This window comes from Triticum dicoccoides, chromosome 1A (genome assembly GCF_002162155.2).
Source record: "Triticum dicoccoides isolate Atlit2015 ecotype Zavitan chromosome 1A, WEW_v2.0, whole genome shotgun sequence".
NCBI classification, from domain to species: domain Eukaryota; kingdom Viridiplantae; phylum Streptophyta; class Magnoliopsida; order Poales; family Poaceae; genus Triticum; species Triticum dicoccoides.
The window spans coordinates 121,213,425-121,226,342 of record NC_041380.1 but is presented as its reverse complement, the minus strand read 5'-3'; positions in this window follow the sequence as shown (position 1 = coordinate 121,226,342).

Sequence of the window (12,918 nt, the reverse complement as noted above, 5' to 3'; positions counted from 1 at the left end):
CGGGGAGGAGGACGGTGACGTGGCTCCGGGCGGCGGGGATCGCCAACGGGGTCAGGGCGTGCGAGCCCTGATCCGATCTGGATCGGGGGGAACGACGTGGGGTGGAAGGGGAGCGAGTGGGTGAGGGGGTTTAGGGTTTCGAGGGTAATGGGGGAGTGGGGTGGCCGGATGGGCCACTTGGGCCGGCCTGGTCTCTGAGCTGGGCCGGTTGGCCCAGGGGGTTTGGGGGGTTCCTTTTATTTATTTATTTATTTTTATTTAGCTTTCTGTTTTTTGTTTATTTTTGTTTTACTATTTTATTTTATTTTCAGATTTAATTTTTTTTTACAAATACATAAAAATCACCCACATAATTGTACCACTATCACGTTAGATTGGGCACCCAAATAATTCAGTTTATTAATTTATAAATTATAAAAATCATTTAATTATTTGTTATACCATTGTTTTAATTATCTTAGTGCATCTAAATATTTTATAAAAAGATGATTTCTCCACCACAATTACCTATGATTTATTTGCCACCTTTAGAACATTTTAGTTTTAATACTTGAAAAGTTTTATTGTTTGATTCGATTTTGAATTGAATTGAAATGGGATTTGAATCAACGGTGATTAGCAACAGTAATCGTGGTGACGTGGCATCATTAGTAGAGGGTTACTATAGCGTAATTATCTGGGCGTCACAATTCTCCTCCACTACAAGAAATCTCATCCCAAGATTTAAAGGGTGGAGTAAGGGGGAAAGACTTGGGAAGGGCGAAGCTCAGCACAAGATAGGTATCTAGGGGCTATCTCAGTGAACGTGTGATAGAGGCATCTCTTGAGTTGAAATTTAAGAAAGTCATCGAGAGCAAGGTAAGAAGGTGTAGTAAGAAGCTTCAAGCGGGTAGGCAATCGTTCGTTGCCTGAAACAGAGGATGAAAGGGGTTGAGAGCAATGGGAATAAGTATTGCGTCTGATACCAGAATAGATCACTAGGTAGGTGCCTCGTAATTTTCATATGAGGCCAAGTGCGAGGAACAAGTTTGGAAAACAGGGATATACAAGAGAGTCGGGTTTCGATCCTGTGGAACTGTGGGTTATGGGCCCACCATGTGGGTTAAAAGTAGGAGGAGCGCTGACATCTTGCACGGTCATGATAGCAAGGCATGTCAAAGGTATCATGTCAGTTATGTCGGCAACAACATTGGTACCAAGGGCGAGGGACGAAGAGAACCATTTTCTTGCTCATTGAACGAGGCGGACCAATAGGCAAAGTTCCTGTCCATCGGTGGCTACCGGAATGTCATCAACAATAGTAACAGGGTCTTACTCACAGAGTGGTACAATGAGGTGCTTAACTTAGCAGGGAATTATCACTACTCAGTTAAGTCGGGTTATAAGAAAGATTAAACAAAACAATGGAAAGGAAAATTCGATTATCGGATTAAATAGAACAATGGAAAAGAAAATGTGTTCAAACACATATTTCAGGGGTATATCCTTCCCAAGGACAAGCAGAGCATGATAACCATGACATGATATAAAGTAGAAAACACTTTAGGTGAGGGGAGAGAAATTTCATAACATTACCCATACAACAGTGTTAGGATAATTGTTAAAGAAAATTTAGCATTGTGCTTCAACTGTTCTTATTGAAGATCAGAGTACCACAAACATGCTTCGAGATAGCATTGACATGGTCTTCAAGCAAAGGTCGGACTTTGGATACACAAAGGATTCGTCGGGAACAACTTATAAAGCAAGTCATTCCATTTCCTCATAGAAGAATGGTTAACCTTGCTAAAAAGGTCAACTATAACAATGGGTCCTCCGGCCCGGTGCGCTAGGCATGACATCGCCTTAATGGGCTATACAAAGTCCAACATTACGACTTTTGGAAAATGTCCCAACCATCATATCTGACCGAGATTCAGTTCTGATTGGTTTCAGGATACCTCAGACTCATGATGCCTGAGAAGGAAGGGGTGCAACACAATTTGACGAGATGGAGTTGCAAGATTCTTGGGAAATGAACTATGGAAGCAAGTTCTGAATCATGAGTTCATCATTTAACCAAGGAGAGGATGAGGAGGTGGCTGATGAACTCAGCGACAATTCATTAAGATTTTCAAAAGATGGATTTCCACACTTACATGAACAAGGAGATAACATTTGTCAGATCAAAAGATGTAATGAGGTATGCTCGAGGAAAACATACACAGTTAAACATTGGTTGAAAGGTGCACCCGAAATATGGGCTAAGAATGGTGATTCGATAACCAATGGTCTAACAATGAAATATCGACCATTAACCTCAAAGCAATAGGGTTGCTAGAAGTTTTGAAGTCGGACATCATAGTTGAATTGTCGGTTTTCTGGTTAGAAACAACATGGGGAAAAGTATCACCTGTATGAAGATCTCTTAAGAGGTGGTGAAATTCTCACGACTTTCTTGAAATAAAAGATGGTAATACTTCCAAGGTAAATAAGAACAGATGCTGGGTAGCAAGGATCTCAAGGTATAACACACAACATGATAAGTTTGTGTTGAACGGAAGGCAATAAAGTGGTCGATGATAACACAAATCATCAAGGGCAAGGATGGTATTTCTCAGCATGAATTCAACTGATATCCTGGAAGAGCTCAGCATGCTGCTGATGATCATGACAAATTTTGTCGAAAGGCTCCACGAAGAAGCAATTGAACAACGGCATCAAGCAACAGGACTAATGCAGCGAAAGATTATTGGAACCACTGATACGACACCAACTCGGATTCAAGCTTGCTGTTTGAGGTGAAATGATAAGACAAGGAAGATCGACGTAAGCTTAGCTCATCGCCGAAAGTGGTGCTCCGGTAGTAAGGATCACGTAGCACAGTTAAAATCAGCATGATACTGATATAGCCAAACAGGCTAGAAATGACGTGATCAAGTACAAAGTCGTAAGTAAAGAATATTACTAATAGTTGTTTAATCACGATGCAGACTCGATACAGTTATCGGTGTCCTTGAGTGTTTAATGACTCAGAGCCCGTGAAAAAATTGGAATCGGTGAGAATGTAGTACTTGATGGAGACTCATAAGAAGTTATGCAGTTCCGTGATAATCTCGAGATAACAGTGTGTAATACTCGGCGAAAGATCAAAGTAAAGGTTGGACTGGTGTATTGAACTACAGAAGACAAGTGCTTAAACATGCCCGAGAAATGGGATCAAAGAAGAACATATGGTCGGAACCATGATTGCAAAGGATCAACTCACCGATACCAAATGTTATTATATCAACTGTTGGTGTACTAGAGTAGGGATACCCTAGTATCCCGAACTCGTGCACGGGCAGTTGCAGCACCCCGCGGCAAGGCTTGCCGGGTGACCGCCAAGACCCTTCGTGGTTCCCTTGAAGACCATTCAAGAACAAAGTACAAAAACCAAGGCCCCGGCAAGAGGAGCTTGCCGGGAGGGCCAACCAAGGCCCCGACAAGAGGAGCTTGCCGGGAAGGCCAACCAAGGCCCCGGCAAGAGGATCTTGCCGGGAAGAGCCAAGGCCCCGACAAGAGGAGCTTGCCGGGAAGGCCAACCAAGGCCCCGGCAAGAGGATCTTGCCGGGAAGAGACAAGACCCCGGCAAGAGGAGCTTGCCGGGAAGGCCACTCAAGGCATACCAAGAAAGCTTGCTGCGGCGCGCCCTGCGTCCCGGCAAGATCCGGCGAGCGACAAGCTTCCGGACGCGACAAGACGACGGCCGCGGCAAGGAGCTTGCCGCAGGAAACCCCCACTTCGTGCCCGCGCTCCAGCACACCTGCTAACGTGTCGCTCTAGGACTCTCCCAAGCACACGTGGCAGGAGGCCGTGCAGCTAGGGGTACGTGGTGGCAAGCGGAGATGAAGAGAAGCCCATCGTGGCAAACGGTGGCGCTCCTAACGGTCACCTTCTGCACTGTTTAGGAGACTCAGACAGGCATTTAATGCCCTTGTCCCCTGCCGTCAGAGTTAGGTAGGGTGCACTGTATCCACAGTAGCGGTAGCTGCACCTACCGCATCCTTTTCCATTTTTACCCTTCTAGTCTACGTTGCCACCTGTGGGTGACCCCTTGAGAGTATAAAAGGAGGCCCAAGCGCAACCTAGAAGAGGGTTCGGCCGGTTCGGCTCATTCGAAACACCAGAAACACTCCCACGCTCAGTCTGATAGCGTCAATCGCTCCTGAGCAAAGATTCAATACACACAAACAAGCAGCAGTAGGGTTTTACGCATCCGTGCAGCCCGAAGCTGGGTAAAACCGCCCGCGTGTACTGCCTCGATCTGCTCTTTGTTCAACCTCCGCCCTCACCGAACCGAAAGGGGTTCGGTCCGCCAATCCCCATAGGTGTTCGTGGATCAGTTTCCCCGACATCTTTGGCGCGCCAGGTAGGGGGCGTCGAGATTGTGCGAACCCGATCCGGCGTGCACGCAAGCTAAATCTTCATCGTCTTCATCGACATGCCACCGAAGAAGAAGGATTCGGAGGCAGCTGTTCCGTCTGCGTCGCTTCCACTTCCTCCGGAACAAACGAGTGGTGGAGTGGACGACGGCGGAGGAATGGGCGTCGACGAGGGTGCCCACAGCGCTGCCAAGTCCAAGGACAAGGCGGCACAGACCTCGGCGTCCATGCACGCACCGCGTCCCTCTCAGGAGGCGCGGGACCAGCAGCGTCATAGCGTTCGCAGCGCCATATGTCCGCTGACCCAAGATCAAGCTGGTGGTTCGCGTGGCGTTCAAGACCAGCATGCACGCCAGCATGCCGGCCCCAGCGAGGTGCGGTCGCTGGGACGGGATGCTGCTCCTTCTAACTTGGTTAGGAGTCCGAGCACGCCCCTCTCCTCGCACCGTTCACCTCCGCCGCCCACCACCCCAGCAGAAGCCTTGGCGCGGGCCAAGCTGCTCCTAGACTATCCTCCGACGGCGGACAAGACCGACGAATGGAGGGCCACTATCCAGAGCCTCATCGGCTTCGCCAACGGCGACACTGCGCGGCGACCAAGCACCTCGCTGCAGCGGCAGGACAGCCGGACGCGAGCCGATGGCAACAAGACTGAGGGAGGTGCGACTTCCATGCACTCTCCACTACGAAGGCCAAAATCGCCGACTCGCCGGGTCCACCCCAACAGCGGCTCCACCGCGTCGTCGAACCCACGAGCTCATCGCGACCAGCGCCAAGTTCTCCATGAACGACAACAAGAAGATGCTCGAACCCGCATTGAGCGCCGAAGAGAAGCGCGACGTCAACCCGACGAGCGCGCTGGGCTCTCTGTTGACATGCATGCGCCAGGGGAACTAGGCGATCTGCTGTACGCGGTAAGTTGTCCTGCGTTCACCCGTGAGCTGCGGCAAGTCCAGTGGCCCGGCACGAAGAATTTCAAGCCAGATGTGCCGGAGAAGTACGACGGCAAGACGCATCCGTCGGAGTTCCTCAGCATCTACACCATTGTGGTGCAGGCTGCCGGGGGGCGAGATGACAAGATCCTTGCCAACTACTTCCCGCTGGTGCTCAAGCCCAATGTCAGATCCTGGCTCATGCACTTGCCGGAGAGCTCCATATCCTCCTGGGCTAATTTGTGCCATCAGTTTGTCGGCGCCTTTACAGGCGGCCACAAGCCACATGGCCAAGAGAGCGATCTTCATCTGCTCGCCCAGAAGGAAGGAGAGCCATTGCGCAAGTACATTCAGAGATTCAGCTGTGTACAGCACAACATCCCAGACGTCCACCCCGCCGCGATCATCAGCGCGTTTCATCAGAACGTGCGAAACCGAAGGATGAGGGAGGAGGTGGCGATGTGTAAGATCAGAGACGTCAGCGAGCTTTACGCCCTGGCTGACAAGTGTGCACGCGCTGAAGAGGGGAGGAGGCTCCCCGGAGAGAGTACAGGAGCAGGAGGATCTGACAGTGAGGATGCCGCCCCGGCAAGGAAAGGCCGGCGGTGGAACAACAGAAGGAATAAGGGTAAGGAAGTGCTAGCTGTCGAGCAGACCGGCAACGGAGGTGGCACCAAGGAAGCTAAGGCTGGTGGCTCCGACAAGGAGGCCCATCCTGTGGCGGCCGCCGACAAGCAGGACAGCTCCGGCAGGCAGTATTGCAAGATTCACCGCACCAAGGGTCACGATCTCCAGAACTGCAAGAAGGTCGAACAGCTTGCTGAGCAGCAGAAAGCTGAATACGAGCGATGCGACAAAGAGAAGGCCCAGGAAGGAACTGGTGGATCCGGCAAGAAACGCCCCGGCCGGGGAGGACGCCGCGGCAAGGCCAAGCAGCGGCAAGGAGACAGACCTCCCCGCGGCCGCGACAAGGATGAAGATGACGACGATGACGAAGACGTGGATGATGATGAGGCCGATGAGCAGGAATTTCAGAAAGCCACAGAGGTCCTGTGCGTTGACGGTGGCGCCTCTGTGCATACTTCGCACCGCCAGCTCAAGCAGTGGATGCGGGAAGTGAATGCAGCGGAGCCATCCATAGAGTCACGCAAGCCCCTGAAAGGGTCCAGCACGCCTATCATCTTTGACATTGGGGATCACCCTGATCGCGTAACTGCGGTCGGGTACTTGCCGATGTTGGTTTCACCAACTATCCGCAACCTCAAGGTCACAAAGATGCTAGTTGACGGCGGGGCCGGCTTGAATCTCATCTCCTCCGCGGTCCTTCACAAACTCCAGATCCCTGACAGCGAGCTCGAAGAGACCGGCACATTCCAAGGAATCAACCCGGGAAGGAGCAAGCCGAAAGGGAAGATCACGCTGCCGGTCACATTTGGCAGCTAGCTGAATTTCAGAACTAAGAGGGTCACATTTGACGTTGCTGATTTTCCATTGCCCTACAATGGGATCCTTGGCCGTCCAGCGCTCGCCAAGTTTATGGCAGCCTCTCACTATGCATACAACGTGCTCAAAATGCCAGGCCCGATAAGTGTCATCTCTGTCCCCGGCGACAAGAAGGATGCCCTTATCTGCACCGACAAGATCTACTGGGAAGCAGCAGCCGCAGCTGATCACCACACACTTGCCGCTAAAGCTCCCGGGGGGAAGAAGAAGGCCAAGTCTGGCAAGAGCTCTGATGCCCACTCCGGCAAGCGCACCTCTTCGGAGTGCTGCGCTACCGTCGAGGACGCACCATCGAGCTCCACCGGCAAGTGCAAGAAGAAGATGGCAGCTCCACCCGAGACCAAGAAGGTGTTCACCAAGGAGGACGGCACTGGTGGTACCTTCACCATCAGTGCCACGCTTGACCCCAAATAGGAAAGCGCGCTCACTGCTTTCCTGCGGGCGAATGTCGACGTGTTTGCATGGCAACCGTCAGATATCCCCGGTGTTCCCAGGAAAGTAATCGAGCACCACCTTGCCGTCTGTCCTCATGCGCGGCCCGTCAAGCAGAGAGTCAGGAAGCAGGCAGTGGAGCGCCAAGAGTTCATTGCAGAAGAGATCAGGAAATTGGAAGCAGCAGGCCTTGTCAGAGGAGTGCTCCATCCCACGTGGTTGGCCAATCCTGTAGTCGTGCGCAAGGCGAACGGGAAATGGAGGCTTTGTATAGACTTCACTGATGTCAATAAAGCTTGTCCCAAAGATCCATTTCCCTTGCCGCGCATTGACCAGATTGTTGACTCCACAGCTGGATGTGATTTGCTTTCATTTCTTGATGCATATTCAGGATACCATCAAGTCTTCATGGCAGAAGAGGATGAAGAAAAAACCGCATTTATCACCCCTTGCGGCACATACTGTTTTGTACGAATGCCCTTTGGGCTGAAGAATGTTGGTTCAACATTTGCAAGAGTAGTCCATGTCGCTTTTGAGCCACAGATACACAGAAATGTGGAAGCCTACATGGATGATATAGTGGTCAAGAGCAAGGACAAGGCTACCCTGATCCAAGATTTAGAAGAAACTTTTGCAAATCTGCGCAAGATCAACCTCAAGCTCAACCCCGAGAAGTGCGTGTTTGGAGTCCCTTCTAGCAAGCTTCTCGGGTTCTTTGTGTCTCAGCGGGGAATTGAAGCCAACCCCGACAAGATTAAGGCCATCGAGCAGATTGAAGCACCGAAGCGCGTCAAGGATGTACGAAGGCTTGCCGGTTGCGTGGCTGCTCTCAGCAGGTTTATCTCTAAGTCTGCTGAGCGCGCCCTGCCGTTTTTCAAAATATTGAAAAAGGCAGGTCCAATGAAATGGACTCCGGAAGCAGAGGCTGCGCTGCAGGACTTGAAGAGGTACCTGTCCTCCACTCCAATACTTGTCGCACCTAAGCCACAAGAGAAGTTGCTGCTGTACCTAGCGGCAACCAATCAAGTGGTTAGTGCTGCGCTAGTAGCGGAGAGGGAGGCGGACGATGAGCCAGCGACCGCGGCAAGTGAATCCAGCGACAAGCAGGGGGCTTCTCCGACAAGCTCTGGTCCCGACAAAGATGAATCTGCGCAGACGTGCAAGGAGGTGCAGAAGAAGATGGTGCAGCGCCCAGTTTACTTTGTCAGCTCCCTCCTCCAGGGGGCTAGGTCGAGGTACTCTGGTGTGCAAAAATTGCTTTTCGGCCTTCTCATGGCCTCGAGAAAGCTGCGCCATTACTTCCAGGCACACGAGATCACAGTTGTCACTCGCTTTCCACTGAAGAGGATACTGCAGAATCCAGAAGCAACAGGCAGGATTGTCGAGTGGGCATTGGAACTGTCAAGCTTTGGCCTGAAGTTTGAGAGCACTTCAACTATCCAAAGCAGAGCATTGGCAGAGTTCATAGCAGAGTGGACGCCAACCCCAGACGAAGAAATTCCAGAGACAAGCATCCCCGTCAAAGAGACAAACAAAGAGTGGCTAATGTACTTTGATGGTGCCTTCGCGCTGCAAGGCGCCGGTGCTGGCGTGCTGTTTGTCGCACCCACCGGAGAGCACCTCAAGTACGTAGTCCAGATGCACTTTCCCAAAGAGCAAGCAACCAACAATACTGCAGAGTATGAAGGATTGCTTGCCGGTCTAAGAATCACAGCCGACTTTGGGATCAAGAAGCTCATTATCATGGGTGACTCACAGCTTGTCGTCCGCCAAGTGAACAAGAACTACCAGAGTCCGTTGATGGAAGCATATGTTGATGAAGTGAGGAAGCTAGAAGAGCGCTTTGACAGCCTACAAATGGAGCATATCCCAAGAGCTCAGAATGACATTGCTGATGGCCTGTCAAAATGCGCTGCACTAAAGTTGCCTGTGGAACCAGGGATCTTTGTGCTCAAGCTGACTCAACCATCCGTGACACCATCAACTGGACAGAATAAGAAGAGGAAGTTGGTTTCTGGTGACTACTTTCCGGCGGAGCTCCCCGAAGCCGCCGCCAAGAAAGTCCCCAAGATCAACACCAAGGATGCTGAGGGGCAGTCTGCTCCGGCAAACCTTATGGTTTGTTCCGTCGAAGCAAACGCTCCCGACAAGTTTTGCTCCGGCAAGCTTGCCGGGGAATATCACGCTCCGGCAGAACCGCAGGTTCTTACCGTAGAAGCGGATGTTCCCGCAGCAACAGATATGCCTTTAGTCCTTGTTGTCGAGCCGCAAGCTCCAGCATGGGCGCAGCAGATTGTCCGTTTCCTTCAGACAGGAGAGCTTCCCAAAGAGCAAGAAGAAGCTGAAAAAGTAGCCCGGCAGTCAAGTATGTACAAGTTTGTCGACAGCACACTGTACGGAATAAGACTCAACGGTGTGAAATTGAAGTGCATTCGCCGGGAAGATGGAAAACAGGTGTTGGCAGAGATACATGGAGGCATATGTGGTCACCACATTGGCGCAAGAGCACTTGTCGGCAAAGCATTCCGACAAGGCTTCTTCTGGCCGACAGCCCTCCAGGATGCAACTGCACAAGTAACCAAGTGTGAAGCGTGCCAGTTCCATTCCAAACAGATACACCAGCCAGCTCAAGCTCTCCAGACGATCACTTTATCCTGGCCATTTTTGGTCTGGGGGCTCGACATCCTCGGCCCCTTCCCCCGAGCTGTCGGGGGCTTTGAGTTCTTTTACGTTGCAATCGACAAGTTCACAAAGTGGCCGGAAGTGGAACCAGTGAGGAAGGTGACAGCACAGTCAGCAGTCAAGTTCTTCAGGTCGATTGTTTGCCGTTTCGGGATCCCTAACAGGATCATCACCGACAACGGCACGCAGTTTACGAGCCGCACCTTCATGCAGTACGTCCAAGATCTTGGCGCCAAGGTCTGCTTCGCTTCTGTTGCTCATCCGAGAAGCAACGGTCAAGCGGAGAGGGCAAACGCTGAAGTGCTGCGAGGCCTCAAGACCAGAACTTTCGACAGGCTGCACAAGTGCGGAAGAAACTGGATCGAGGAGCTGCCGGTGGTTCTTTGGTCGATCAGGACGACGCCAAATCGAGCCACTGGCCAGACACCCTTCGCTCTAGTCTATGGAGCAGAGGCAGTTCTCCCCACGGAACTCATATACGGGTCACCTCGAGTGCTCGCTTATGATGAGCTCGAGCAAGAGCAGCTGCGGCAAGATGACGCGCTGCTCCTTGAGGAAGACCGTCTCCAGGCTGCTGTGCGAGCCGCTCGCTACCAGCAAGCTCTGCGCCGCTACCATAGCCGCAGAGTCAATGCCAGGAGTCTCGAGGAAGGCGACGTTGTTCTTCGACGCGTTCAGTCGGCCAAGAATTCCAACAAGTTGACGCCGAAGTGGGAAGGCCCTTATCGGGTGAAACGAGTCACTAGGCCCGGCGCTGTCCGCCTTGAGACCGAAGATGGCATTCCGGTGAGCAACTCCTGGAACATCGAGCATCTTCGTAAGTTTTACCCGTAAGGCGCGGTTGTCGGACCCTGTCCGGCAACCACCTTTCTGTACAAGTCTTGCCGCTGTTGCATGTAATCCTTTGTACAGAGCCGGGCGCAGACCCCGTGCACTAGTAAAGTTCATGTGCCCTGCACATCTTGTCAGCTTTCTTTTATGCTATAATCCTTTTTCGCATATGTTATCTAACACTTTGTGCAGCACCAGACCCCGGTAAGCGATAACGAGCCCAAGGCTCCATATCATTACTTTATTTCTCTGTTTCTTTCTCAAAAGAAGGAAGGTTCCCTCGCCCACAAGGTTTACCGGGGGGGGAAGGAGAAGATAATGGTGTGGACCAGGCCGTTCAAGAAAGTTTCTGCTTGCCGGGAAGCAGACGACAGAAAAGCTAAGTTGCTAAAGCTTGAGCAATCAGTTTTTTAAGTTTTTGAGTTATTTTCCTTGAACGACCGTGCTTTGTATGGAAAACCTGTGCGCGGAGGAACCAACTCGTAGCTAGTTGCGCCTTTATTTTGTTTCGAGCTCGCTCAACAACTTAAGTGAGCTGCTAGCGCCCTTACTTTGCTTCGAGTCCGCTCAGCAAATTAAGTGAGCTGCTAGCGCCCTTACTTTGTTTCGAGTTTGCTCAACAACTTAAGAGAGCTGCAACTAGTTGCGACAAGGTTGCCTGTCGGTAGCGACCCCGCCAGCAGGCTGCTGAAGTTCCGCACTCGGCGCTCGCGGCAAGGGTGCCTGCACCGACAAGTTTCCCTAGAAAGCGTAGGGCAGAACCATACAAGGCCAAGAGTCGAGTAAAGGAAGTAACACATCAATTTTTTGCCTAAGATAGAGTTATATTACAAAAATAACTTGTCGCGCCTCTAATAAAGTGTTCCCATGACATGGATGGCAGCGACAAGGAAAGAAGAAAACGGACGGCCTAATCTACGCGGCCGCCGTCAACCCTTTTGACCTCGTTCACCCTGTCCACAATGGGTGCGACAAGGGCCTTAAGTGCGTCAAGATCAGCGTCCGCCGGTAGCTTCTTGAGGACGTTGGTGAGGTTGAGGCCCGGATTGCGGAAGGCCACCTTCACCAGCACCTTCTCCAGAACTCCGGCACAAATCGAGCGTGACTCGTCGGCCAACTGCTTTGGGATCCGTTCCCTGAGTTGCTGGAGCGCCGCCACCACGCCTTTGAAGAACAGAGTGAGCTTGGCGCTGGGTTGGAGGTTCTCGTCGGAGGAGTACCCGAAGCCTTCCACCCCCAAATGCACCAGCTCCTCTTTGATGACTGCAGGAATATTCACGAGGCCCTCCGTCCAGAGCTCCACGGTATCTCTGAGGAGATTCTGGGTTTCGGCGGCCCTCGCCAGCAGCGCATCGTTGGCCTTGATGTCTTTCTTCAAGTCTGCCTCCCGTTTCCTAGCGCTGTCCAACGTCTCCGTCAAGGTGGCCAGCTTCAGCTCCAGATCAGCATTGGAATCCTTGGCGGCACGCAGCTCTTTGCCCTTCTCGGAGAGTTGGCCCTGCAGCTCACCGTGGACAAGGGCGTCCTTCTCGCACTCTAGCTTGAGCGCGGCAAGCTCTTCGCCACCAACCTTCAGATCAGCTTCTAGCTGCGCCACCTTTACCTCCAATTCTTTCTTGGCAGCCTCGGCAGCCGCAGCCGCATCCTTTGCCTCTTGGAGCGTCCCGCCAAGTGCCCGTTCGCGCGCGGCAAGCTCCTCTTCGTGGCTGTCGAGGTTCACTTTCCGCTGAGTCAGCTCGCCTTCTCGCGCGTACAGCTTCTCGCCGATGAGCCGCTGCTGCTCTTCGGCCTCAGCTTTCTCGAGGAGGAAGGCCTTCCGCTCCTCAGCAAGCTGCTCCCGCTCCTCCGCCAAGGCCCGGAGAGTTTCTTGGCGAAGACCCCGGAGCTCCTCCGCGCGCTTCTCTATGTCCACGCTCGCCCTCGCGACAAGCGCTTCCCGGGACTCCAACTTGACCTGGCGGGCGCGGTAGAGCGCCAGCAGCCTCCGTAGCAGCCGCTCCTCCTCAGGCTCACCGCTGCTGCTTCTCGGCGCGTCGACGATTGACAACCCGGCGGAGGCAAGCACCTCCCCATCCAGAGCTTCTCCTTCCACCGTCCGTGACCCCAAGCGCATGGAAGCCGCGTGGCGGGGATGC